This window comes from Eriocheir sinensis, chromosome 40 (genome assembly GCF_024679095.1).
Source record: "Eriocheir sinensis breed Jianghai 21 chromosome 40, ASM2467909v1, whole genome shotgun sequence".
Taxonomy (NCBI): domain Eukaryota; kingdom Metazoa; phylum Arthropoda; class Malacostraca; order Decapoda; family Varunidae; genus Eriocheir; species Eriocheir sinensis.
The window spans coordinates 1,047,501-1,074,281 of record NC_066548.1 but is presented as its reverse complement, the minus strand read 5'-3'; the positions used below and the strand labels follow the sequence as shown (position 1 = coordinate 1,074,281).

Below are 26,781 nucleotides of genomic sequence, written 5' to 3'. Positions count from 1 at the left end.
TATTATTATTATTATTATTATTATTATTATTATTATTATTATTATTATTATTATTATTATTATTAGCATTATTAACATTATCATTACGTTTATCATCACCGGTATTCATTGATGTATATATTTTTATGTCTACTGTTGCCGCCACCGATTTCAGTGTCATTTCGAACACTAAAAATAACTAACAACAACAAAAACCGCATCAACATCAACAACAACAAAACAACAACAACAAACAACAAACAGCAACAACAACAACAAGCACCAAAGGAAACATAAGGAAAATAAAGTAAAGATAATCACTAACACACATGTACACACACACGCGCGTGGATACATGTGCGTGTGTGTGTGTGTGTGTGTGTGTGTGTGTGTGTGTGTGTGTGTTGCGACATTCTGTTAGCATTTCTTAATGAATGATACAACAGATTTACAGTCACACACACACACACGCACACACACACACACACACACGACCTACGAATAGCTGTTTTTGTTGTTTGAGAGAGAGAGAGAGAGAGAGAGAGAGAGAGAGAGAGAGAGAGAGAGAGAGAAAACGGCGTAAATATCAAAGTTACACATGGGAGGAACACGACAACACAGTGACGGTGCAGCTCTGTTTAGGAGGGCGAGGGCACACACACACACACACGCACACACACACACACTCACTGAGGGCGCATACTGTGACAGCCGCGCGTGGCACCGATGATCCGGCTTGTAAACATCGTGAGCCTTGAAAAAACTAGTTATAAGTACGCATTTGTATCTACGCCTCTCAGTGGTTCTCGTGGGCGTGAAGGAAGAAGAAGAAGAAGAAAAAGAAGAAGAATACGACGAAGAAGAAGAAGAGGAACAAGAAGAAGAACAAGAAGAACAAGAACGAAAGTGGACGAGGCGACACCATGGCGACCCAAAAACTCCAGTATGGGACAACATTCTATTTGCAAGTCGTGAGAGCGGGGAATAAGTCCTGCCTCTGCCCGTGTCCCATGCCTCACACTGATACATTTCTCGGGGTTATTTACGACGGCCCGCACTGACGAAGCCTTGTCTCGCCCCGTCATAAGCAGCGGCCGGGAAGTGAAGTGAGAGGCTGCCGTCACTCTTCCCCCAAAATAACTCTGACTTACCTACTGAGCGCGGGGATCGACATACACTGCCTGATGCACGCTGCTGGGGGCGGCTGGGGAGCATTGGGGGAGGCTGCTATAGGTGCTGAGGTGTTGTAAGGAGCGTCAGGATACCCAGGGGAGTGCCTCAGCCGTTCACCTGCCCTCCCAAGCCTGCAGGAGAGAGAGAGGACAAGGTAACGTGTGTCATGGTGTTTTTCCTCTCTCTCAGGACAGCACCAGCACCGGGGAGCCCACCAAGTGCTTTCTCTTCGTGCTGTCCCTAACATAAACAGAGGGATTAAATTTACAAGAAAGAGTCTATTGATAGTAATCTAATATGCAATACTTTAGCTCGGACAGCGCTCGGGGCCGATAAGAACACCTTGCTGCACGGAACAAGCGACGAGTACGCAGTAAAGATGCTGAAAAGGCTGCGAGAAACACAAACTGGCGATTACAAGGTCAAGTAAGGGAAAACAAGCAGTAAGCACAACATCTCCTGTCAAGACAAGACCTAACGAATGGGAGATTCCAATTAAGAAATAACCTATCTGTGACAGCTGCCCCGCCCGCTGCCTCCCCGCGGACACCCTGATAAAACAACAAATAAAACCACCTGAGCTTCGCGTCCCCGGCCAGGCGTCAGTCACGGTGTCAAAAATGATGCACAGGTCTTTCTCGGATCCCCACCAGGCAAGGCAAGGGGGACACAGGCTGAAGGGGAGTGAAATCAGTCTCTAAGTATACATAAACAAATCTAGAGCTACTAATCCTGCTTGTTTAAGTATTCTGGGCGTCAAAAATGGTGCACAAGCCTTTCTCTGATCCCCACCAGGCAAGGCAAGGGGGACACAGGCTGAAGGGGAGTGAAATCAGTCTTAAATACACATAAACAAATCTGGGCCGCTAATCCTGCTTGTGTAAGTATTCTGGGCGTCAAAAATGATACACAAGTCTTTCTCTAATCCCCACCACCCAAGGGCAAGGGGGACACAGGCAGGAGGGAGGTTAAATCAGTCTTTAAATACACAGAAACAAATCTGGGCTCGCTAATCCTGCTTGTGTGTGTAGTTTGGGCGTCATGTGAACCGCCGCGGGGCCCAGCGAAGTCATGGCGCATTAACTAGACGCTCAAGTCATGAAACTCACACTCTCAAAATTGAATAGAAACACCATTGTCCGATTCCCCGCCGCCCCGAGACGCCCCGCCGAGCCTGGGTGTGTCCCCATGTCAACTTTCCATTCACAACCTTAATGGAACCCGGACTCAAGCCACAGCCACCCGCGGTAATCGGACGCGGCGTAACCCATCACCGGGGGACCGAGCCATTATGCCCCTTGTGCCCGGGTGTGCTAAGGGTGAAGGCGGCGTGGCGCAGCACCGGGTTTACGCTCCCCGTGTCCGAGGTAGCGTCACTAACACGTTGTCTCAATGTTTTGTAAGAATAATGGCTTAGAATGTCGGATTATGAACTCGGAAAGCGGAGAATAGGCGCAGGCGTTCACGAGCGGGGGTCTGGGCCGCGAGGTAAGAAAGGAGCACTTCCGAGGGGCAAAACTGGGGGTGGGAGGGGGAACGTGTACAATGGGAGTCATGTGGGGCGGGGGGAGGGGCTGAAGGGGCAGAAGAAGGGGCAGGAGAGGCAGGAAGGGAAGGAGAAGGGGAAGGAGGAGGTTTAGCAGAGGCAGAAGGGGCAGGAGAAGGGGCAGGAGAGGGACAGAAGAGGCAGTAGGGGGAAGAGAAAGGGCAAGAGGCGGGAGAGTACAGGCAGGAGCGGGAGCAAGAAAGGGCAGGAGGAGGGAGAGTAGAGGGAGAAGGGGCAGCAAGAAAGGGCAGGAGGAGGGAGAATAAAGGCAGGAGGGGTAGGAGGAGGGGCAGTAGAGGCAGGAGGGGCAACGAGAAGGAGCGTCACAGCAGGAGGAGTGAGGCCACCGCCGAATCCTGCCAATAACGGTAAACAGACTTCCATTGTGCGGGGGCAGCGCTGGGGAGAGGTGGAGGTGGGCGGTGGGAGTGTGTCGAGCGCTACTGACGAGAAGGAAGACCTGGTGGAGTTGTAGTAGCGAGGTAGTAGTAGTAGTAGCAGTAGTAGTGGTAGTAGTAGTAGTAGTAGTAGTAGTAGTAGTATTGATAGCTATAGGACAAAGCTCACAAAACTATCTGAAAAAGGTCAAAGCTAACTATAGAGCTTAAAATAAATGTAATATCGTAAATCCTTTCTCTTTTAAGGTTACAAAAAAAACACCCTTAATTAAGTACTGTTTGTCTGTGTGTATCTGTGTGTGTGTGTCTGTCTGTATGTCTGTCTGTATGTATGTATGTATATGTGTATGTATCTCTACACCACCACCACCACCTTTCCTCCCCCCCCATATATCACCCCCCCCTCCCCCCACCCCCAGCCACTCCTCATCTACCTCTTCTTTTCCCTCTCAACTTTCCACTTTTCTCCCGTACTTAGTCATTACCTTCCTCCGCCTCGGCCTCTCCTCCATCACCCGCTCCCTAACTATCCCTCCATCCCTCCAACCCTCCCTCCTTCCCTCTCTCTTTCTTTCCTCTCTGTGTCGGAAAACTGAAGGAGAAACCCGAGTCTTCCTCCTCCTCCTCCTCCTCCTCCTACTTTTCTTCCTCCCTCTTCGACTCCTACATACTCTCCCTTTCCCTCTCTCTCCCTCTCTCTCTACTCCTTCTATTCCAATATCCGTCGCTGTCTATCCCTATCCAATCTTTCCCCATCGTCCCTCTTCCCTTTCTCCATCCTCCTCCTCCTCTTCCTTCTCCTCCTCTTCCATCTCTCTCTCCTTCTCCCTCTCTCTGTACCACATCTATTTCAATTTCCATCACTGTCTATCCCTATATTCAACCTACTCCTGTCCCCCTCCTCTTCCTCTCCCTTCTCTTCCTTCTTCTGTATCTCTCTCTTCCTCTTCCTCTCTACCTCACCTTCTATTCCAATCTCCATCACTGTCTATCCATCCCTTCCTCCTCTCCCCTCTCCCTCCCTCCCTTCCTTCTCCCCTCTCTCGGGCAGGATATTAGAGCCATTACAGTCTTTCTTGTCTTTCATGTTGGGCTCCTCTTCGCCTGTCTCTTTGCCACTCCCTTTATCACGTCTGACAGCGCCAACACCCCGCCGGCTGCCTCACGCCCGCCCCCGCTCCGCCGCCGCGTGATTTACTGGTATAAATGGAGAGTGGCGAAGAGAGGGGAAGGAGGGGGATGGGGAGAAAGGAGATGAGGATGAGAGAGAGAGGGAGTTATGCAAAGTTCTGGCGTTGTTATAAGAGGATGAAGTGTAGAGAGAGGAAAACATGAGGAGACGAGGAGGAGGAGGAGGAAGGAAGATGAGGATGAGAGAGAGGGAGAGAGAGGGAGAGTGTTATGCAAAGTTCGGTGTATAATGCTGGACTTAAAGGATGAAGTGTAGTGAGGGAAGAAAAGGAGAAGAAGGAGGAGGAGGAGGGAAAGAAAGGAGATGAGAAAAGAGAGAGGGAGAGAGAGAGTTATGTAAAATTCTGACACTTATGTTTAATGATAGAAGAGAAAGGAGTGCAGAGAGAAAAAGAGGACGTGTAGACGAAAGAGGAGAAGGAGGAGGAGGAGGAGGAGGAGGAGGAGGAAGAGTCAGTGAGGGGGAAATGGATGGAAGGAAATGAGTGAGTGGAAGAGGAGGAAGAGAAAGATGTGTTGGTTACGGGTCATTTGAGGGAGTTTTTGTGGGTTTAGGCAAAAGAGGAGGAAGAAGACCTGCTAAGCCTCCTGTGCTGTGAAGAGGAAGAAGAACAAGAACACGAAGAAAAGAACGAGGATGAGGGAGGAACAAGAAAAACAAGAAGGAGAAGAGGATGAGAAACAAGAACAAGAAGAAGAACAAAGAGAAGAAAAAGGAGAAATAGAACATGATAGTGACAATTGGAGATGGAGATAGAAGGGAAAAAAAATATTAAAGAAAGAATACGACAAAAAAAGAAAGAATCAAAACAAACACAATAACTTACACCTAAAAAAAGAAAAATAGAATAACAAACAAACAAGCGAAAATTTACACGACAGAAGAAAACACAAACATAAACAAAACGAGGTCAATAAAAAAATTACAATAAGTAACGATAAAATCAAAACAATCAAACGAAAACTCATAAAACACACTCAAGAATAATAATCACTTCTTAATGAACAGTAACAAACAAACCTTTCAAAACACACATAAGTTACGTGTCGTCTAGAGTAAGCTTTTTCTCCACTACCACCACCACCACCAAAGACACCGCCACCACCACCACCACCACCACCACTGTCACTCTCTGAACCTCTCCCACCCTCCCCTTCCTCCTCCTCCTCCTCCCTCGCCTCTTTCTCCTCTCCTCTTTCCTCAACAATTGGGTGTTTAAATGTTTTCTGTTTTTTTTTCTCCCTCTCTTGTACCAGTTGGCTTTCCTCGTACTAGGCGCAGGTGGTCTTCGTTTGGGTCCTCTGTAGTGCTGTGTTGTGTTGGGGGTGATGAGGAGGTAAGCGTGAAGGAGAGAGGGTGTTTGCCGGTCACTCCAGTTTAGTACATGCTGAGTCTATCAATATATGTAGCTTCCCTGTGCCTAGTATAGTTTCGTCGGTGTGAAGTGGGAGTGGAGACGGGAAGGAGAGATGAACGGGGATTTAAATTCAGCAATGAGTGTGTCAGTATATTTATGATGGGATGATAGCTCTCCATTCTGCGCTAAAAGCTCCATCTGTATACTAGTGTTGATGTTTGACGACTGGAATTGTGGATAACTGGATAAAAAGTGAGACAGAGGGGCAGTAGATACCAAACAGGTGAAGAGGTTCTGCAGATTTTAGTGATATTATTGTTACTGAATATTGTTGTGGTAGAGTAGTAGAGACGAGTGTAAGAGCTGTGTATGGTGAGATCATTTATATCGTTGTTTTTATTTATTTGTTAAGAAGAGCGCGTGAAAAACTAGGCCAGAGCAGCAGCGTGAAGCAACAAACAGGTAACAGCGGTGTGATTTAAGGGCGGGATATTGCTGTCGCCAGGTAGTGTAGGGGCGAGGCGGGGAGGAGGAGGAGGCGGGGAGGCGCACCCTTCTCGTGTGTAGGGTGTCCGTTATGGGGCTTCGTGTCTTCTCTTCCTCGAGGCGGTGGAGCTGACGGGGCGGCGGCGGCGGCGGCGTGTGAAGCTGTGAAAACCGAGACCAAATCTACTTGGACTTAATACTAATCAGGGTGTGAAGTGTGGCAACAGCGGCGACTTCTGAGATGGAAATGTTAGCTGGTTGGACTTTTTTTTTCGTGTGTGTGAACAGAATATTTGTGACGTGCATAACTCAACCTGAAAACATGCGTATATTCTCCTTACCGAAAATAAATGTATATATTGGTTTATAATGAGAGTAAAGTCTGCCAATACTGTTTGCCATAAATCTGATAATGATGAAGTTTACCCTCTAAAAAGGTAAGGCATCAAACATATATATTATTTCGCATGTAGAAAACGGGTGTGAAATGTGCTGTGAAAATGTTGGTTGATTCTACATGAACGTAAGAAAACAGTAACCTTATGTAATTAAGACTCACTTAGCTGATGTTAACGTCTAGACTTCATTTTATACACATTTCCAAGGACTATTAGGTGAGTGAGTGAGTGAGTGAGTGTGTGCGTGTGTGTGTGTGTGTGTGTGTGTGTGTGTGTGTGTGTGTGTGTGTGTGTGTGTGTGTGTGTGTGTGTGTGTGTGTGTCATGTGCTGTCCGTCCTGTGAGCGTGTGTGGAGCATTCCCTTCCAGTCTCCCTTCCATATAATTTTCACCTAATCTGTTCATTATCTATAATTCATCTTATAATTATTCGCGTGGCTCCTTTCTGCCTTCCTACACCTTCCTACTCGCCTCCTCCTTCTCCCCTTTCCTCCTCCTTCTCCTCCGTCTTCCGTTGAGGCGTGTTACACCTGCGGATAATTAGCAGGTGAGGTCGTGTTTTATTACCGTCACTGCCCTTTGATCTCCCTCCCTTTCTTAGCCCACTAACTCTTCTCGACTAATCTTGCCTTTTTTCCCCTCCTTACACACTCTCCCGGGACACAAAAACTCTTCCTCCTCCCTTCCTTCCTTCCCTCTCTCTCAGGTTGGGTTGTCTCGTCTCACTAACGCCTCGCCTACGGCCTCTTTCTCTTCCCCTCCCACGCCCCTTCTAAGTATTTATCATGGGAAGCTATATTTTTCCTTTTCCGAGAGTGTGAGTTTTACTATAGTGATTAGAATGCAATATAGAAGAGGTTTTGTATGTTATTTTCTTCTTCGTGTTTTGATATGCGTTGTAATTGAATAAGCAATGTGATCATGGTTTTTCATATGAACACTGACCATGATATAATGCGCGGCAAATTAAACAAAAGAGCAATGATATTATTCAAAGGCAGTATTTTTCGTTTTTCTTTTCTTCTTTTTGTCGACTCTGACTTGTGGGAGATTTTGTGTGATAGCTCCTCTTCTTACTAATTGTTCCTTCCTCATTTTCCTTTTCTACTTTTCTTCCTTCTCTTTTTATAGTCTCCTCTTTCTTCTCTTTTTCCTTTATTTTCCTTATGCTTACCTGGCTTCCTTCAACTCCCAATTCCTCCTTTCCTCCTCCTCCTCCCTCTCTCTAATCCCTTTCCGTCTCCTGCTTCTTCTTCCCCCTCAAGCTGATTTCCTTTTCTCTTCAAGCCCCTTCTCCCCTTCGCCCACACAAATCCTTATTTTCCCAGGGCGGAGGCGAGGACAGACCTTCAACTCCCAATTCCTCCTTTCCTCTTCCTCCTCCCTCTCTTATCCATTTCCTCCTCCTGCTTCTTCTTCCCCCTCAAGCTGGTATCCTTTCCTCTTCATGTCCCTTCTCCTCTTCGCCCATACGAATCCCTATTTTCCCATGGCGGAGGCGAGAACAGAAGTGGTAGCAATAGCAGCAACCGAAGCGGCAGCCAACACGCGCCTCACCCTCGTATCATACACTGGCGCCGTGTAACCCGCTGTTTGCCGCTGTGTCCCGCGTAATTACAAGCGTCGCGAACTGTCAGCGCCGGTGATGAGTGGCAGGGACGTCACGAGCAGGCACCAGCGAGGGAGACAGTCGATTCGGGTACAGCAACAACCTCAACAACCTCGCTCTCCTCCAACGTGCCTGCTTGGGGTTATACAGTTAGCAATATACAGTCTCTCAATGTTGGTTGTACTCAGATGCTCATACAAGAGACTGTCTCGAGGAAGTACCCGGGGAAAGGCAGTCGTTTTGGGCAGAGCAACAACCTCAGCGACCTCTTCCTCCTCCATCGTGCTTTCTTGGGTCGTTCGTTGTGTTGTATAGCTCGCACCGTTAGCAATACAAAGGTTTTCACTGTTGGATGTCCTCAGTTGTACGTATAATGGGCCGTCTCGTAGAAGCAACAGCCCTCAACAACCTCCTTCTCCTCCTTCAGTGTACTTGCTTGGGTTCGTTCGGCGTTTTGTATAGAGCAATACATGAGCTCTCAAGATCGTCCTCAGCCGTCTCGCTATACAAGTCTTCTGTACACTGCGAAGACGAGAAGAACGCAAAACATGTCCTCGGTATTTTTGACACACGAGGCATTCCACGTATTTATATGCCAGACGTACAATTAGTGCATATTTAAGGGTCTTTAGCTGAGCATCTTGCCATCAAAGGGAGGGAGAGGTACTGAATGGCCTACGTTTGTCTTACTTCCTGCAGTTAATAGTTTTGCATATACTGCCACGGCGAAGTAACTCTCTGCTACACTGTGCCAAGCGAGTGAGAGAGAGAGAGACAGAGACACAGAGAGAGAGAGGGAAGCAAGTGGAAATTCGGTACAAGAGTTACATTTTATCCTCAACCAATGTTCGGGAGTGAATCTTACACTTAACAACTTCTACTTGATTATTGATAAGTTGCTCGCGAACGCCCCAAATTTACTGACATCAATTGCAGACACCGGGAAGACTGTACGGGTTGTTGATGCAAACTAAACGATATTGCAACGAGTAAACAACACGAATAAGGAAACAAACAAAAACAAGGAGCGAAATTTATGTGCCAGGAGTTGAAACTTAATTGGACGCATGTAAAGAGTTGTGAGAGAGAGAGAGAGAGAGAGAGAGAGAGAGAGAGAGAGAGAGAGAGAGAGAGAGAGAGAGAGAGAGAGAGAGAGAGAGAACACACACACACACACACACACACACACACACACACACACACACACACACACACACACACACAAACACAGACAAACAAACACACAACAAACAAACAAATAAATAAAAATATACCCTACTTTTCATGACCTAGAATTAGCAGAAAAAGGGAGGGAGGGAAGAGGAAAGAAAAGAAAAGGAGGAAAGAAAGGAAGGGGGAGGGGGAGACACAGAGGGCACGGCTGGCAGGGTATGAGTGGGCAGAGTGGAAGGCAGGGCAAGGAATGAGCAGGAATGTCGACCCCATTTTTGAGGGTCGTGCCACGCGAGTTTGCCGGGGTCGTGCGAGGAGAGAGAGGGTGAAGGAGGTGGCAGGAGGGGAGGAAAGGGTGAGGAAAGTGAGTAGGAGGTGAGGAGAGGATGAAGGAAGGGCAACAGGAGGCGAAGAAAGGGTGGAAAGGGGAGCAGGATAGGAGGAGAAAGTGAAAGAGAAAGGAGGTTGAGAAGAGAGGTTGATGGAGGGGCAACAAAAGGCGAGGAGATAGATAGATAGATAGATAAATAGATAGTTAGATAGATAGATGGATATATAGTTAGATGAATAGATAGATAGATAGATAGATAGATAGATAGGCTGATAGATAGAGACAGAGAGAAACATTTTTAATTAAGCTACCCCAACATTGTCTTATATTAATCAAGTTTAATTGATTCCGAAGTGCCTGATTAGATAGTTTATCAAGTGTTTCCCAAAGTCTGACATGCCCGTGAATTAAAACAGAATGACATTTTTAATACCTAGTCACCAGCCACCGTGCAACTATATAACGCCTCACTAAGAACCCATGTATTAATGAACTAAACTCTTTTTTTCTACATAGTCAACTGTCACTGTCCAACTAAATCCTTACTGAAAACCCATTGAAGAGGTCTGATATTCTATGTAAATCTATGTAAAACTCAACAGCCTGAGAGTAGGTGAAGTCCGTAATCAGTTCACTGCCGGCCGCCTCTCACCACACGGGGATGTAGCTCAGATGGTAGAGCGCTCGCTTAGCATGTGAGAGGTACGGGGATCGATACCCCGCATCTCCAACTTGTTTTTACTTTTATACAGAAGACATAGGGCGTGGAGACATTAGCTTTGGGAAGGTTAAGAAGTGTATAGCAACTGATTTAACCCTGCCTCTCCAGCTTGGTTTTATTCATATAGGAAGGCTTCAGGTGGTAGAGATATTTTTAGGAAGACTTAAAATGAATGGGAACTGTTTTAAACCCTTGTGCTGTGATTGGGAGTCTTGTTTTCTGATTTCTTTTGTTTGTTTTTGTCATAGGGAAACCAGCGCACTTCAAGACCTTTAAACTGTTGCTACGCTTGGCCTCAGTGCTCATCTCCGTCGTAAATGAGCAATAAATGAGGCCAGAGAAAGAAAGAGAAGCTAAACCTCGATATTTACTAACTACCTCTGATACCTGAAGGGAGGAAAAAGAAAAAAAATGTTCCGGGTGTACTAGGAGACTTAACTCAGCCACGGTATACAATGCTTAAACACACGCCATGGAGCAACATTAGAAGAGCAACCGATATTAGTTCACGAGGTTGACTGGCTGACTCTGTTCTCTCTGTCTATCTATCTATCTATCTATCTATATCTATCTTCCTCCTCGCCTCTTGCTGTCCCTCCTCCTCCCTCCCCCGCTTCTCCTCACATCCTACTGCCCATTCACTATTTTCTCTGCTACTTACGAGGAAGAAATCGAAGAATAAAATACAGGTTCCGGGTGCACGGGAGGACATAACTCAGCCACGGTACAATGCGTAAATACACGTCAGCAGTATTAGAAAGATATAACTCTCCCCCGGGCGATATTTCACCCCTAAAAGTCTCATCTTTATCGCCCCGAACAATGAAATATCTTATCGCTATTGAGTTGGTTGTGAGTTATAAGGCCGATGAGTCCTCCTCCCTTCCCTCCTGGTCCCCTTCTTCCATCTCATCCTCGCTTGGCCCACGTATATATACACCTCCAGAAGAAAGAGAGTGTGTGTGTGTGTCCCCCTTTCTTTCTCTGTGGTGTAGGAGACTGATCTAGGACACACGCGCCTCATGTCAAGCAATGGGCAACCAGCTTCTCTCTGTGTTCTCCCCTCATTACCTCTTCCTTGCTCATCCCTCGCTTGGCCCACGTATATACACGCCTCCAGAAGAAAGAGTATGTGGTTCCTTCTCCTAGCTCTCTCTATATGGTGTAGGAGATTGACCTAAGACGCACGCTTTGCCTCTCATATCAAGCATTGGCCAACCAGCTTCTCTTATTGCGTTCTGTAAATGGTTGAGTCTTTCTTTCAACTAGGGAACACGGAACCGCTCTCAATCCTATCCTAATATACAGGTGAACGTCGTTTCATTCTTATTCTTATGATCCGTTTTGCATGTCTTGTCTTATCAGTAATTTCAGTGCTCCGAAAATGGGAAATAAAATCGCTTATAAATCACTACTCACCCGCCCTTCAGTTCCCCAAAATTCTTATACGTATTCCCATATATTTCGTTCCTACTTACTGATTGACTTCGCCTTTTACTGGATGGCACTTAATCTGTTCACTGATGATTACACAGTTAACGATAGTAACTCTAAAATATCCTTAATAGGGGCAGTGGTTAGAGGGCTTTTTTCCCTCATTATTACTTTTTTGGCCCTTGAGATGCTTCCTTTAATGTAAAAAAAGATAATTGGTAAATAATTTTATAGTCTCCAAGCCACAGAGGAAGAAAAGAAAAGAATGACACAGAGAAAACATCAAGAACAACTATACAAGAATGAAGGGAAGGAAGGAAGGAAGGAAGGAAGGAAGAGAGAAAGGAAGGAAAGAAGGATGAAAGGAAGGAGAGATTAGCTATACCTTCCTACCTCACCCTTCCCTTCCTCCTCCCCTGTGGCACTCCCCCGTGTGTGCCTCATCCTCTCAAAAGCCCGTGGCACTGAGGCCCTTTCATGTGCCGCCCCAGCCCTTCCCCCGCCTGCCACCTCGCCCCTCGCCCAGCTCCCACGCACCCCCGCTGCCTGTCTAGCCCCATCCGCGCCCGCCTCACTCTCCTGCCCGCCTCTGTCTCGGCCTATTCGTGGAAACTCTGTTGTTTGATGCCTGGTTTTTATTTTACTCTTTCTTTTTCGTCTCTTTCTCTATCTCCTTCGTTTATTAATTATTTTCCTTTGCCTATGTCTTCTTTGCATATTTTTCCTCCTCCTCCGCTTCCTCCTCTTCCGCTTCGTTCGCCTCCTCTGCTTGTTCTTCCTTCAGTATAATTTATCTTCTTTTCTCTCTTCGTCATTTTAATCTCTTCTTAATTCCTCTTCTTTTTCCGCTTGATTCTTAATTTTTTTCTTCTTTTCATAATTTTTTTCTTCGTTTTTCTTTTTACTCCGTTTTTACTTCTTTTTCCTCTTCTTTAAATATTACTTCCTTCTGTTCCTTTGTTTTTTTCTTTCTTCTTCTTTTCATCCTCCACTTCTTTCTCCGTCTCCATCAATTCTACTTCCAATGGTACCCTCGCCTCCTCCTCCTCCTCCTCCTCCTCCTCCTCCTCATTTTTTTATCCACTCCGCCGCTGGTAACTGTCCACATTTTTTCCCTTCCTCCACCTCGTGTTCTTTCATCTCTTTGTCTGTTTCCGTGTTCCATCCGATCATCTCTGTTCCTTCAGGCCAAGACATTTTTTATTCCTTTCTTCGTCTCTATATTCATCAAAGGGGGAGAGAGAGTGTGTTGTGTCATATATGTGTGTGTAGAGGGGGAGGAGGGACTGTGGGGGAGGGGGGTTTTGTGTGTGTGTGTGTGTGTGTGTGTGTGTGTGTGTGTGTGTGTGTGTGTGTTTATTTCTTTCTTCTTTCCTTCCTTCAATCCTTCCTTCTTTCTCTTCCTCCCTCCAGTCCTTCCTTCCTTTCTCCCTTCCTTCCTTCTTCCTTCCTTTCTTCCTTCCTTCCTATCTTTTTCCTTCCTTCCTTCATTCCTTCCTTCCTTTTTTCCCTCCTTCTTCTTCCTTCTTTCCTTCTCCCGTGAGCCTCATAATCAGTGTTGCCAAGGTGTGCCACAGGTCGATGGGGGGGGAGAGAGGATGAGCAGTGTTGCCAATGGTCGGGGCAGTGACTCATCCCAACCAGACACGCCATAAAAATAACACACACACACACACACACACACACACACACACACACACACACACACACACACATTAACATTCCATTATTATATTCCCTATCTATCTATCTGTCTGTCTGTCTGTCTATCTATCTATCTATCTGTCTATCTGCCTGCCTATCTATCTATCTATCTATCTTTTCTTCTTTTTTGCTTTTCTTTCTTTCTCTTTTTCTTTCTTTGTCTCTCTCTTTCTTTCTTTTTTTCTTTCTTTCTTTCTTTCTCTGTCTATCTGTCTGTCTGTCTGTCTGTCTGTCTATCTTTCTTTCAATCTATTTTTCTTTTCTTTTTTTCTCTTTTTCTTTCTTTGTCTCTTTCTTTCTTTCTTTCTCTGTCTACTTGTCTGTCTGTTTGTCTGTCTGTCTGTCTATCTTTCTTTCTTTCAATGTATTTTTCTGTGCTGAGTGCTGAGTGCTGAGCCACGTGCTGAGGGCCACCGCGCCTCTCCTTGCCCTCAGCGCTCGTCTTGTTTATCCGGCGCGGGGCCAGATTTAATCAGCAATTACCTGCACTCAGCTAAACGTTCCTCCCGTGGCTGCCCGAGCGAGATTTTTATCGAGAACCAACACAAACATCCTGAATGCCCTCGCGAGGCGCCTGGCACAAGAGCAGGGAGGGTGCAGGAAGGGGAGAAGGAGGGGGCGAGAGTCTCCTTCCAGTTAGCGGAGAGAGCTATGAGGGTGGGGGGCGTCCGGGAATCAGGAGGTGGAGGAGGAGAATGAGGAGGAAGAGGAAGAGGAGAAGGAAGAGGAGAAGGAGAATAAGGAGAAGGGGACAAGAATGGAGAAGAGAACGGAAAGTATCAGGGAAGGAGGAAGAAGAGGAGAAAGAAAGGGAGAACAAGAACGAGGTAGCAACAAGTCCGCTGGTAAACTCTATAGGTAAAGAATATAGGCTAGAGCTGCGCGTGGCCTCAGTGCACATCTCCGTCATAGAAGAGCAGTATAGAAAGCCTCGACGTGTGTGAGACAAGGCAAGCTTATAGGTGAGGCAGGTTTGAACCAACGTTGTCGTATTCAGCCTCTTATATTTACCGACTTCCGACATAAAAACTATCTTCTGGGCCCCAATAACAAGATTCATTTATATTTATCATTAAAACAGTTAATTCATGATGTTTTCTGGCAATAGTTAGGCGTCAGAAACCAGTAAATACTATGCTCTGAGTACGATAATCAGGCAACGGTGGTCTGAACGCAAGGTAACGTGAGGCCAAAGGTATGAGCGAGGCAGGTGTGGTGAGGAGCTACGACAGGTGTGACAGTGTGAGGCGAAGTAAACACAGAGACGAGGCAGCTTTGGACGCGAGGTTACATGAGGCCAAAGGTATGAGCAGGGCAGGTGTGGTAAAGAGGCTGCGACAGGTGTGAATGGGTGACAGGTGATGTATGACTAGTGGTTAAGCAGGTTTGGACGCAAGGGAACGTGAGGCCAAAGGTATGAGCGAGGCAGGTGTGGTGAAGAGGCTGCATGCGACAGGTGTGAAGGCGTGAGGTGAAGTAGACAGGCCCACTGGTTGCTAGACAGATGCACGCACTCTAAGCTGCCTGCCTCGTGAGGGTGTGGGAGGCGGGGCAAGAGGCGAGGAGGCAGGCTGGAGCCGTCTAAATATTATACAACAAAAGACTAATAATTTGGCACAGCTTTGAGATTTATAGATGCACTAGTACGTTCATGTTTCTTATCACATAATTGTCCGGCAACACGGAGGCGCCACACGCGGTCTGACGCCTCCAACGGCACCTCGTCCACACCCTCACGGCGGAGGTGGAGGCGGAGGCGGAGGAGGAGTTGGCGGTGAAGGGGGAGAATGAGGAGAAAAAAGAAGAAAACAAAGAAGTAGAAGGAGGTAAAGGAGGAGTAAGAGGCAAAGGAGTCGGACTCGATGGAGGAGGGAAAGGAAGAGCAGAATGAGAAGCAGAAAGCAAAACAGGATGAAATGGAGGTGAAGGAGAGGGAAAAGGAGGAACAGACGGAGGTTGAGGAAAAGGCGTAGACGAACGCCGCCACACCTTGAAGATTTTTGAGTGAAAGTACAGAGTTTGCATCGGTGAGGAGGAACACGGGGGGGATGGGGGGGGAGGCTGGGGCGACGGCGCAGCAGTAGGAGTGAAAAAGCTCAAATATTTATGACGACAAAGATCAATAACATTAACCCCGCCACCGGAGATCACCTGACGATACCCGCCCCGATAGCGGCCTTGTCTCTGGCGGGCATCTTCCAGAGTCAATAGAGTGATTTACTTCATCCATAAATTCGACAGTGAACCCGAGAGTTTATGCAAATTGCACATTTTACTGCCACGCCCCGCCAAACCCGCCAATATTTGGAGAGATTATGCAGATTCCTATCACGTAAGGACACACATGCGGCGTGTTCCGTGATGGAGTGCACGGAAAATATATTGATCTCGCCGCACCCGAGCCGCGGCTGCCGGGTGTGGGGGTGGGCGGGGTCGTGGGAGGGGAGGGAGCGGAGTGGTGGGGGAATGGAGAGGGAGGGAGCGGCTTGGTGGGGGAATGGAGAGGGAGGGGCGATACGTGGGGGACTGGAAGGGGGATAGGGAGGGCGAGAGGAAAAGGAGAGGAGGAATGGAAGGTCAAAGAGGGGAAGAGGAGGGAAAGAAGAGAGGGAGGGAGGGAGGAGGATAGGAGGTAGAGGACGAGGGAGGAGGAGGAGGATAGGGGAGGGGATGGAGGCATGGAACACCCACACAGCTGTTCCCCCCTCACACACACACATGCACACACAAACACTCACATGCACACTTGACCGCAAAACAGACGATCGAACACGTTTTCAATTTATTTATTTTTTTTTTTTTCTGTCGAGCTCGGAAATCTCAGGCAAAGTTTCGGTGACCTTTTTTCTGTTGATTTTTCTTATTCTTCTTTTTCCTTTCTTCCTCCTTCTTTACATATATGAATATATACCATGAGTCGTAAAAGGTAAAAAAGAAAAATATATGCACTCGATACGTAAAATAAAATCAGTGACCAAGAACGAAACTAAGAAAAACAATAAATTAAAGGAAAACAAAATAAAAAGAAAACTGAAAAATAAGAAATACAGAAAAAAACTGACAAAGGAAATTAAAGAAAACCCAACCAGAGAAAAAACTAAAAGAACAGAATAAAAAAAACATAAAAATAACGAAGAAAATAAAGTATAAAACAAAAAAATATAAAGAAAATCGATATATTAGAACCGGCAGCTGATTCCCGGGACAGATTGTGAAGAGTCGAGAGCCTGACGGTAAAAAGACAGAATATCATAAAAGAAAAGAATAAGAGAGAGAGAGAGAGAGAGAGAGAGAGAGAGAGAGAGAGAGAGAGAGAGAGAGAGAGAGAGAGAGAGAGTTACATAATAGTTTCCCCGTAGGAGGCAAAATAAGACGATCCAGGCAAAGTAAAAAAAGATAAAGATGAAAAATGGGATAAACCGAAAAATATTTAAGTGCAGTAAGAGGAGAACGAAGAAGAGGAAGAGGAGGAGGAGGAGGAGGAGGTACAGGAGCATGAGGAAGACGAGTTATAACCATTTCCCCGGGTTGTTGTATGAGCCTGTTGGTAGTTTGATATCTTTTGTATTATGAACGTGAGAAACACTAATGCGAGCGCGATCACTCCTTTTCGGCCTTTGGAATAATTGATGTGAAAGGCGGAAGCGTCTGAAAATACCGATATGAAACTCCTGGTATAAATCGCGCGTCGTTAATTTAAGTGTGGCGGTAGTGTAGCCCGGATGAGCTTTCGTTGCTACTTGGAGGCGCCGCGGCCGCTTGAAGACGAAGCGGCCTCGTCGGAGCTTAAACTCAACCGCAAAAGGACATTTAAGCCAATCAAGAGTAAAAGCGTTCTCAGAAAAGCTGTCTTCTCTAAGCTTTCTTGTTAAATTTGGCTGTGATGCAGTTTTATAACATTTTAATTGGATAAATGCTTGAAAATACTTAACTGTTTATTTCATACATAAGCTCATGCAAGTCATATAATCAGTCAGTCAGACAACCATAAATACATTTGTCCAATGCCTTTTCTCTACTCTACAGTTATACAGACATTCCTCTTCTGTTATATAATTTGTTCCAATACCACAATAATTTGAGCCTTTTCAACATACATACTTACAATCATACATGTGTTGGGGTGGAAATTGAAGGCAATCACTTTTTTTTTTACAATTTACTCCATCGCCGATCACTGTCAGCCTAAACAGTACCCAGGAAAAGCAACGACAGCTGCGTCTCATCACTCCTTCCAAATCCTCCTCTCCCTCTTCCCCTCTCTCGCCTCTTGCCTCAGTCGGCGTGGCGCTGGTGGCAGGAGGAGGGGTTGGGGGGCAGCGGCAGGCACAAGGTGGGGGGAAGGGAGAGGTTATGGTGGAAGCGGAGGTTTGGGGTCCATGCGCTAGGGTCGCTTGAGAAGTTGATCTTGTTTACCTGTTCAATCTCCTTGTTGGGTCGCCGCCGCCAGCCCTTGTACTGCTTCCGCCTTTCCCTCCCCGCGGCCCCTCACACTTGCTCCCTCTAATGCAGTTTTCTCTATTATGACAGATCGCATATCTCCTCCCTTCCTTTACCCTCCATTACATCTGCCACCCTCCACTAAGCATTATAGGACCTTGCTGACTCGCCTCTATCACGCACACCCCTTTCCCTCGGCCCTGTAGTAAAATCAAGCCAGCTAAGATGTCCTCAAGTCAAGTGTGCTGCTGCGTCGGCACTTCAGGCTCTCGGAAGGTCGAGTGTACAGCGTCAGCACGGAGAACCCTAACCCTCCCTCCTTGGCCTCCTCCTCAAGCCCTCTCCTCCCTCCTCCTGCCGCCGCTACACCGCCACAATCAGTGTCATTCTTATTACAGCAACTTGCCTCCCAGGGGACTCCAACTGTCTGTCTCCCTCCCCGATATTATCTTCTTCCCTGTCCGTCTGCCGTTCTGCTTTTGGGGAGCCCCGTCAGTCCCGTCCGTGCCTTTCCCTGGTTACTGTCGCCGCGAATGTTGAGGTGTTCCCCGTCACTCCGGTGGGCATTAGCGCTAACTGATTAGGTACACGCTGATTCGCTCACTGTTACTTGCACACTTTTTTTTACCCCCCCAGGAACATGAGACTCGCCTTTCAGGGCCGAGGATGTTCTGTTGCTGATTTTCTGGTCATCAGCTCAAAGAGACAAGCCACCCCGCGCCCTCCCAGGCAGGCGAGACAACTAACAAACTCTCGGGCCGAACAAGACCTTCAGTAAATGCGCAAATAAAATTGGCCGGCCTTGTTAGCGACGGGCAGGGAGAAGAGCCGAAGAGTAGGATGGTGGACGAGGAGGAAAAACAACAAATTCAACCAAATATTAGAAATGCATACAAAATACTGTAAAGCCTGTAGGGAAAGCATGGATAACGCAACCCAGGAGAAACATTAGGGACAAAGCGACGCATTCTGAGGGTTTAAAATCGGGAAGGGGACCAAAAAGAGACGGAAAGGAAGAGAAAGGCATTGACACTATTACTAATGGGCTACAACAGTGCAAAAAGAGGATCAAAACCCACAAAGACGAGTGTTAAAGCTTAGAACAGATACTCAGCGGGTTTCAGTAATGCGGTAGGGAATAGAGGGTTAATTAAGAGGCTCAGAACCCATTAACATAAGCGTGATCAGCGCGTGAGGAGTGACAAGAAGCGCCGTGCAAGGCCAGGGGGGCGTGATGAGGCGTGCGGGCGCGTGGCGGGGACAACACAAGTGATAGCCCAGACCTGCCGCCCCTCTGAGTCACCGCCCGGGCCTCTGTTGCGCCTCGGATGTGTTGCTGTGTTGCTGGTGAGATTCTGGAGCTGTTGTGGTGTATGGGTCTTGTGTTGCGGGGCTGTGGTGTGGTTTTGTGTTGGTGTGATTGGTGTGGTCTTTGGTAGGGTTGTGGTGTTGGTTGTGTGCTCCTGTGGTTGTGATGTGGACTTTGGAAGGGTTGTGGTGTGGTTTTTGTGTTGCTGTTGTCGTGATGGGATTGATGGGGCTGGTTATGTTGAGCTTGTGTTGTGTGTTGTCGCTCGTTGAAGTTGTATGATGTTTTGCTGTGTGGGGGAGTTGTTTGGTAGGGCTCTTTGATGTTCTCCTCCTTCATCGCCTCCTCCTCCCATTCACGTCACCTCGATTGCTTGGCTGCTTTAAGGAGCGAAGCCAAAAGGTGGACCGCGTTTCTTTCCTTTCCTCGAGCTCGTAAATTCTCCCCTGAGTATTGGTTTTGACGCCGCCCGACAAATTTCTCCTCGCTGACAACACGAGATAAAAAGGCGAGCCATCGGAGGAGGTATGCTTTGTGCTGCCTGCCTCGGTCTCTGTGAGTGGGCGGCGAAGGAAACAGTATAAGAGGCACGTCTATAATGAGGTGGAAGTCTTGCGCCGCACATGCACCATCCCCCGCCTCGTAAACCACCGCCCACGACCCGCCGACGTGTTGTGCCCGTGTCGGTGTCGTCCGCCGCGCCGCTCCACCTTCGTTTGTTTTGTCAAATCGATTCTCACCTCGCGCATTGAACTTTACACTCCGTCAGGCGGCCGTGCTCGAGTGGGCGCCTCTCCGCCTTTGGTCACCGTCCCTGGGCCTGAATTCTTTACTCCCGGGCCACTCACTAAGTATTTTCCACCCGCCCTGCGCCGAGGTATTGCTGTAAATGTTAACGTGAAATATTAGAATTATAATAGTCACAGCCAAGCCGCTTCCTAAATCTCCGACCAGTATTCACGACCTGTTTATGGCCGCTTGGTGCTTAATAGGGTCACCTGCGAAGCAAGTTTAAATACCCGATGCTTCTACCGACGACGTTCATCTGTTTCGTCGCTGCTTTATGGGCCATTCCTCAGGTGTCCGCCTTCCCCGTTCAGGTAATTAGTCTCGCCTCGCCCGTCAACAAGCTGGGATTCAATATATTCACCGAGAGGGATTCAGCCGCTATTAAATGCCATAGTAAACATGTCTTAAAGGGCACCCAGACTCGCAGCTTTCGCGTCCTCGTTGTGTCCGCGTCGCCTGTCAACAAGGCACGATTCAGTATATTCTCTATGAGCGACTCGGCCCAGAATTAAAGGCTATACTTAACGTTTCCTCCCTGTACACGGATGGCCTCATCGAGCACCCGGACTTGCAGCTTTCACTTCCCGTTGTGTCCGTGCTCGCCCGACGCTTGTTCTGTCCCCGCGACCCGCATGTCCCCAGCGCCCTCAGCCTGTGTACGTCCGTTACGATTTCACAGTACACATTCCCTTCCCCCTGTACGGCAGCGAGCCACAGCCAGGGAACATCGAGCCCCGCCAGTCGCCACGCCTCGCTCAGCCTCCAACCGGGTTCGAGGTGCAAGGCTGCCTGACACTCTGTCCGCCGCGGCACCGCTCCTGCCGCGCCGGACATTGCTGGTCGGCTGTTCCGCGCCACCTCCATGAACAGAGAGGAATTCATGTGATTTTTTTCCCTGTTGACAAAGCCGCAGATGTTATCACGGAGATGAATGATGCTTGTCGCCAGATTATCTTTCCTGATTATAGTACACGATATACAAAATTTTGGTTGTGTGAGTGTGTGTGTATGTGTGTGTGTCGGGGTGGGGGAAGGAGTGAGAACAGTTTAATATAATATGTCTTGCCCTTGTAAAGAGTGGTAAGCTAGCACACACACACACACACACACACACACACACACACACACACACACACACACACACACGAAGAAGGAAGATACAAAAAGCGAAATAAGAACGTGTTGCTACGGATTTAGAGGAAAAAGGAGGAAGAGGAGGATGAAGATAAGGTGGAGGAAGAGAAGAAGGAAGTTTAGGGCGAGGTAAGGGAGTAAGAGAGTCGGCACATCAAAGGGCTAGCGGCGGGGTAGGGGAGGCGTCAGCTTGCAGCCAGGCAGGTAACATCACGCGGCCTCCAAACTGGATTACACGTCACCCACACACCGCTCAACACTCGCTCGCTGCTGCCGCCGCTCTCAGCCCTGCCGCCACCCGTCACGCTGCTCCAGTATTTTTTTTTTACAGCAGAGACAGTGCAAGGGCGTAAATAAGAAAACAATAATGAAAAAAAAAAGTCCTCTACTTACTGCTCCTAAATAGAGTAGAGTGATGTAATCGCTTTGTAAATAGAAGTGTCAATAGTCAAATAGTATGTTAGATATATAGATACGTGAAGACATACATGAATAAATGATGAATAAATGATATACATAAGAAATATACATGTGGATATACTCATAGCAAAGAACGTGAGCTGATATATGAAAAGCACGGTAAAAAAGATAACTGATTAAACAAACAAAAGATAGCAAACCAAAAGCATGCGAGTAGGTACTTGATGGATGAATTTAAAAACAATAAAAATATCAATAAGAAAAAAAGAGCTTATCTACGTCCTTATACACTGGCGGATTCATTAAGTCGTTTATAATTTTTTCGTCGCAAAGGTCGACAACAATTTCCATGCAGGGAGCTCCAGCGTTCCCAGATGTGCGATAATCCCTCCAAAATACGATAAACACAAAACTTTTTAGGGCCGTTCATTTACCCTTTCAACCCACGTAAAACACACTGACCTTCACATGTCCCTATCTTGAACGCCCACTTCATATACAGACTCATAACACTGTATCACTTATTTTGGGTAGGTATTTAAGCATCTCCCTTTTAATCTAATCCTCACACCTTACCATCTAGTCTAAGGTCAACTGATGCTTATTCTTTTAATCAAGGGTATATCAAGAAGTTGGTTAATAAAGGAGGTACATACAGCAGGAGGAAAAGGAAAGGCAGTGGGAATGTACAATTGTAACGTGTAGGTTCGTGAATTATTCTGATGTAGGAATGTGCTGTCGAGTACTTTATATATACCCCTGGCGTGATGGATGCTGTCGCTTTTCCTACTTTCTCTTACTGCTCCATCTCCTGTACTTCTCCCGCCACGCATGGGTCAACCAGGGCTCAACTTGCCACTTCTAGCTCTCCCCCTTGCCCCCTCGTTCACCGTTTCACCTCCCCCATCCTCGTTCTTGCTACCCCCTTCCCCTACAATCCTGCCGTACGCTTCGTCCTCGCTCCCTGGGTGTGAATGGGCACCAGCGTCCCTCACCGTCTGTAATGAGCTTCTCTAGATCCATCACTTAAATTAGAGGTCCGCGGACGTCCACAATTTCCCGGCATTATCCGCGTTAAGCTTGTATTAATCACTACCACGACTTGCCTATTTTCGGGGTCCGGGGTCCACCACTTCGCCCTCTGCCTCTCAATTTTTTTTCTATTTAATTAAGGGTACAGAAAGTGCTATAGTTAGGAAGGATCAGTTAGGGGAAAAAGGAAAGCATCAGTAGTGTATGGTTCTCTCTGCCTGTATTTCTTTTTCTATTTAAGGATGTAACAAGAAGGAAAAAATGATTATTATAAGGAAGGTATACTGGGAAAGGAAAGCAGTATAGGAGTAGCATATATACGGTTCCCTCTGCCTGTCTTTTCCTTTCTATTTAAATGTATATAGCAAGAAGACGGAGAGGATGATAGTCACGAAGGAACAATTCGGGCCAAAAGGGAAGCTATATACAGTAATGTTTGGTTTAGGTTTGTTAATTGCTCTGAAATGCGAGATAATGTTTAGGAGACGAACTTTTGCTGCTCCAAGCCACCCTCTGGTTCTCCTGCATAGCCTTCTCCCTCTTCATCATCCAGCTTTCCACCCATATGACTAACCTCCACGGCACAGCAACAAACCCCCGAGGCAGCACACGGCATCCTATCACACACTAGCCAGCCGTCTACAGACACCGCTGCATCGACGTGACCCAGGTAAAAGACGTGAAAATCCTCCTACCCTTCGAGATGCAGCCACGGCGGATGGTCACGCCAGCCACCGCTTCGTCACTCTCGCGGTTTTTTTCCCGTGTTGCCTCTCAGTCTCCGTCTGGGTCGCCCTTCTGGCTTGCTTCCTCAGGCCATTTTCTGCGGGGTGTTAGGCGCGACTGGTGGCAGAAGGGGTGAAAAGATGACTGTTGCCTGACTAACGTTTTATTTTTTCTTCCTTTTCTTTTGTTTTTGTCTTTTCTTCTACCTTTTCGATGTAGTGGTAGTGATAGTAGCAGCAACAACGTAAGTGGTAGTTGCAGCATCAGTAGTAGTAGTAGTAGTAGTAGTAGTAGTAGCAGTAGTAGTAATAATAGTAATAGCGATAGTGAATGTCTCCTATGTCAATGATTTCTTATCCAGCAAATACGCAACAACAACGGTATTGTAAAAATTCTTAACATTCATCAAACATTAAATAATTTCCTTCCAATTAAAAACCTCTCTCCACCACTTTCATTTTCCGTTAACTCTTCCATATATTACAGGCCGGTCGTGGCGCCCTTCGCTCTTACTCAAACACTACTAAATTCACGGACCCGAGCACGCCGCATTTATCAGGAGGAACAGCCCTCGAGCTCGTTACAAACACACAAACTTTGCCCTAATCGTCTCCGCGGGGTCTAGAGCTAAAAGCAATATAACACCCCAAACGTGAATCCGCGGAGTCTGCATCTTTAACAGTGAGAAGTTTGACGGCTTTCTTTTTTCACTGATGATGGCAGAGGCGATAAAGATTCCACCTGCCACTGTCACCCAGCCACGCCAACTGCCTTCCCTGGTGACATATGTGGTGCGTATGTGTACGTGTGTAAGTACGTATACTACCACCATCACTGCTACCACCACCGCCACTGCCCGTACCCACATCAGGCAAGGTTGTGAGCACTGCCAGATATATGTTTGTTTACAGAGGAGTCTAGTTTTGCTTTTTTCCCCGTCATAAACATACTGCTTATGCCCATTCACCTCAAGGCAATAATGAAACAGGTGTGCTGCCGTCAGATATCACCAGCCGCTGTGCCACGCGGGGGACAGCTGGTGCGTGGCCGGGCGTGGTGTCAGCGGCGATGTGTGTTACTCGGTCAGGAAGGTTTTTACTCGGCCGTCAGCTCAGATACGGTTTGCCTCCCTCCCTTCCTCCTCTTCGTGAGTCTCTGTCTTCTTGCCACTTCTTGCTGGTTGCTCTCGGTTGCTATTTTATTTGTTAGTGTTGTGGTGCGCCCCTGCTAGTGAGGGGTTTGGCTATTTTTCTCCTTCCTCTGTCGCTTTAGTGGTGGTACAGATCATTAACTTGATACAAATGATCTCTCTCCCTCTCTCCCTCTCTCTCTCTCTCTCTCTCTCTCTCTCTCTCTCTCTCTCTCTCTCTCTCTCTCTCACCGCATATAAGTAGCCCCGTGTCGCCCTACGCACGGCGTCCTCCGCCGCGGCCGCCCTGGCCAGACACACCAATATTTAGCCGCCGCGCAGGTGTGTGGAGGAAGCATAAATTTACCGCCGCTATTTGCATTCACTTACTCGATGAGCAAGAACGAGGCGCCACTTCTTCCGCCTCCCCGCCGGGCCGCCCTTGGCTTCCTCACGTCTGCACACGCACGTTTTTTAGACTATGATGTTCATATATATATATATATATATATATATATATAAATCGCTGAACTCAAAGAACAGCAAAGAAGTTGCCTTTATCTTACACTCAGCATCTTCTGTTTCACACTCAGCATCCTGTAACAGTGTAGTGTAACAGTGTATAGGCAGTATCAAGTTTTCAGGGCCCCGTATTTACGAAGGTACAACCAACACGCCTTCGGTGAGTCAGCCTCGCGGGTGTGCGTGGGCCGGGGCGTGCAGCAGCAGCGGCCTGGACACATCTCCCTCATGCAGGATGGTGTGAACCAGGGAGTGAACCTCTCCACCACCTGTGTTGTGCTGGCACGTCTCCGGGTCCTGCCCCTCCCCACGCCTCCCTCCCCTCCTCCCTCCTTCGCTCTCTCCCCCCGCGGCTCACAGCTCATGAAATCCTTTGACGTAAACCCTTTTCCAACAGAACAGTTCGGTCCATTAACACTCCGTCTAGTTTATAGCTCTAAAACAATCTGGAGGCGCAGCTCATCAGGGCCTCACGGGAGAGCTGCCCTTCCATCAGCCACGCCATATAAAGTTTATGTTCCCCGTAAGTACGTTTAGCACATCCCCGCCGTAATAAGTCAGGGGCGGTGATGGCGTCAGAGCGCGGCGGGTGGGGCGGCAGTACGGTCAGCGTGTAATACTTGGCTGTAATGGGTTTCCTCAGTGTCACGCTGCGCTGTATCAGGCCAAGAAGGAGCGAGGCCGATTCGTCTCTGTCTTGTTAAGGTTGAGCCTCACGCGAGAAGTGGAGGAGCGAGGGTGCGAGGAGGGAAGAAAGGGAGAAAAGGGCTGTTCAGGGTGCAGTTGTGGGAAGAGGGTGCTAGTAGTAGATAGTAGTAGTAGTAGTAGTAGTAGTAGTACACGAGGTAGAAGCTGTAATATGAAGAGTTAGTAGTAATAGTTTGAGGAGGATGATAAAGATGAAGAAGAGGAAGAAGAGGAAGAAGAGGAGAAGGGAGAGGCAGGTACACGTAATTAATGAACCTTTCATCTCTCACCTCCCACACTTATCCGCCTCTCGCCTCCAACAATAAATTTCTGTGTTAACTTTTTGCTTACTCCTCCTTACACTGAACGTTCCCGGTATAGGAGAAGAGGAGGAAAATAGAGTCTATATACTCCTTTCTTCCTTCCTTCCTTCTGTTCCTTTTGTATCATATTAACTCTTCAGCTGCAAATCACACGCGGCTTGAGGATTGCGCCGGAGACATAAGGTAGTGGGTTTTATACAGGTAATCCTAAAGCCAAATCTACCCGAGCCAACAAATTGTAAACGTGGGCTGCAATGAGCTAAAATAATGTGCATATATAATAAGTCCCAGTGGTAAGGGGAAGGGGTGCTCGTGTTAAAATATGATAGAACCTACAAACAATAAAAATAATGATGATAATGATAACGAAAAGCACTGAAATCATGCAGAGACAGTCCTAAACATCTGGAGCGTGACGAGGAGTATCTGGTGGTCAGCGAATCCTGAAATTGCCTTATTAAAAGTTGTGAGGCAGCTTACGACGGAGGGAGAGACAGGGAGAGGCTTGGGGAGAAGGGGGAGAGTCGAGTGATGTATGTGTGAGTGTGTTGTTGCCAAGAACCTCACATACTAATAGTCACCTTATGAGTTGAATAGGGAGGCTCTTTAAGTGTGTAAGATATTCTAACACCCAATTAAAACCAAGTGGTTGAAGATGATGATGATGATGATGTTGATGATGTTTTAATGCCAAGACCTCAGAAACACGCCAAGTATGTCGGTAGTCTTTTAAATGATCAAGGTCACGGGGCTAGAGAGAGGCGAGAAAG

The 26,781-nt window shown here is 47.3% G+C and overlaps 1 protein-coding gene and 1 non-coding gene across 2 annotated transcripts in view; both read left to right on the top strand.

The window, feature by feature from the left end:
- The window catches only part of LOC127009162 (trans-acting T-cell-specific transcription factor GATA-3-like), a 178,645-nt gene that overhangs the window by 143,292 nt on the left and 8,572 nt on the right, over nucleotides 1–26,781 (top strand). The gene's annotated exons all lie outside the window — the stretch shown is intronic.
- On the top strand, nucleotides 10,299–10,371 carry Trnaa-agc (transfer RNA alanine (anticodon AGC)). The gene has a single exon. It is a non-coding gene; the product is annotated as a tRNA-Ala (tRNA).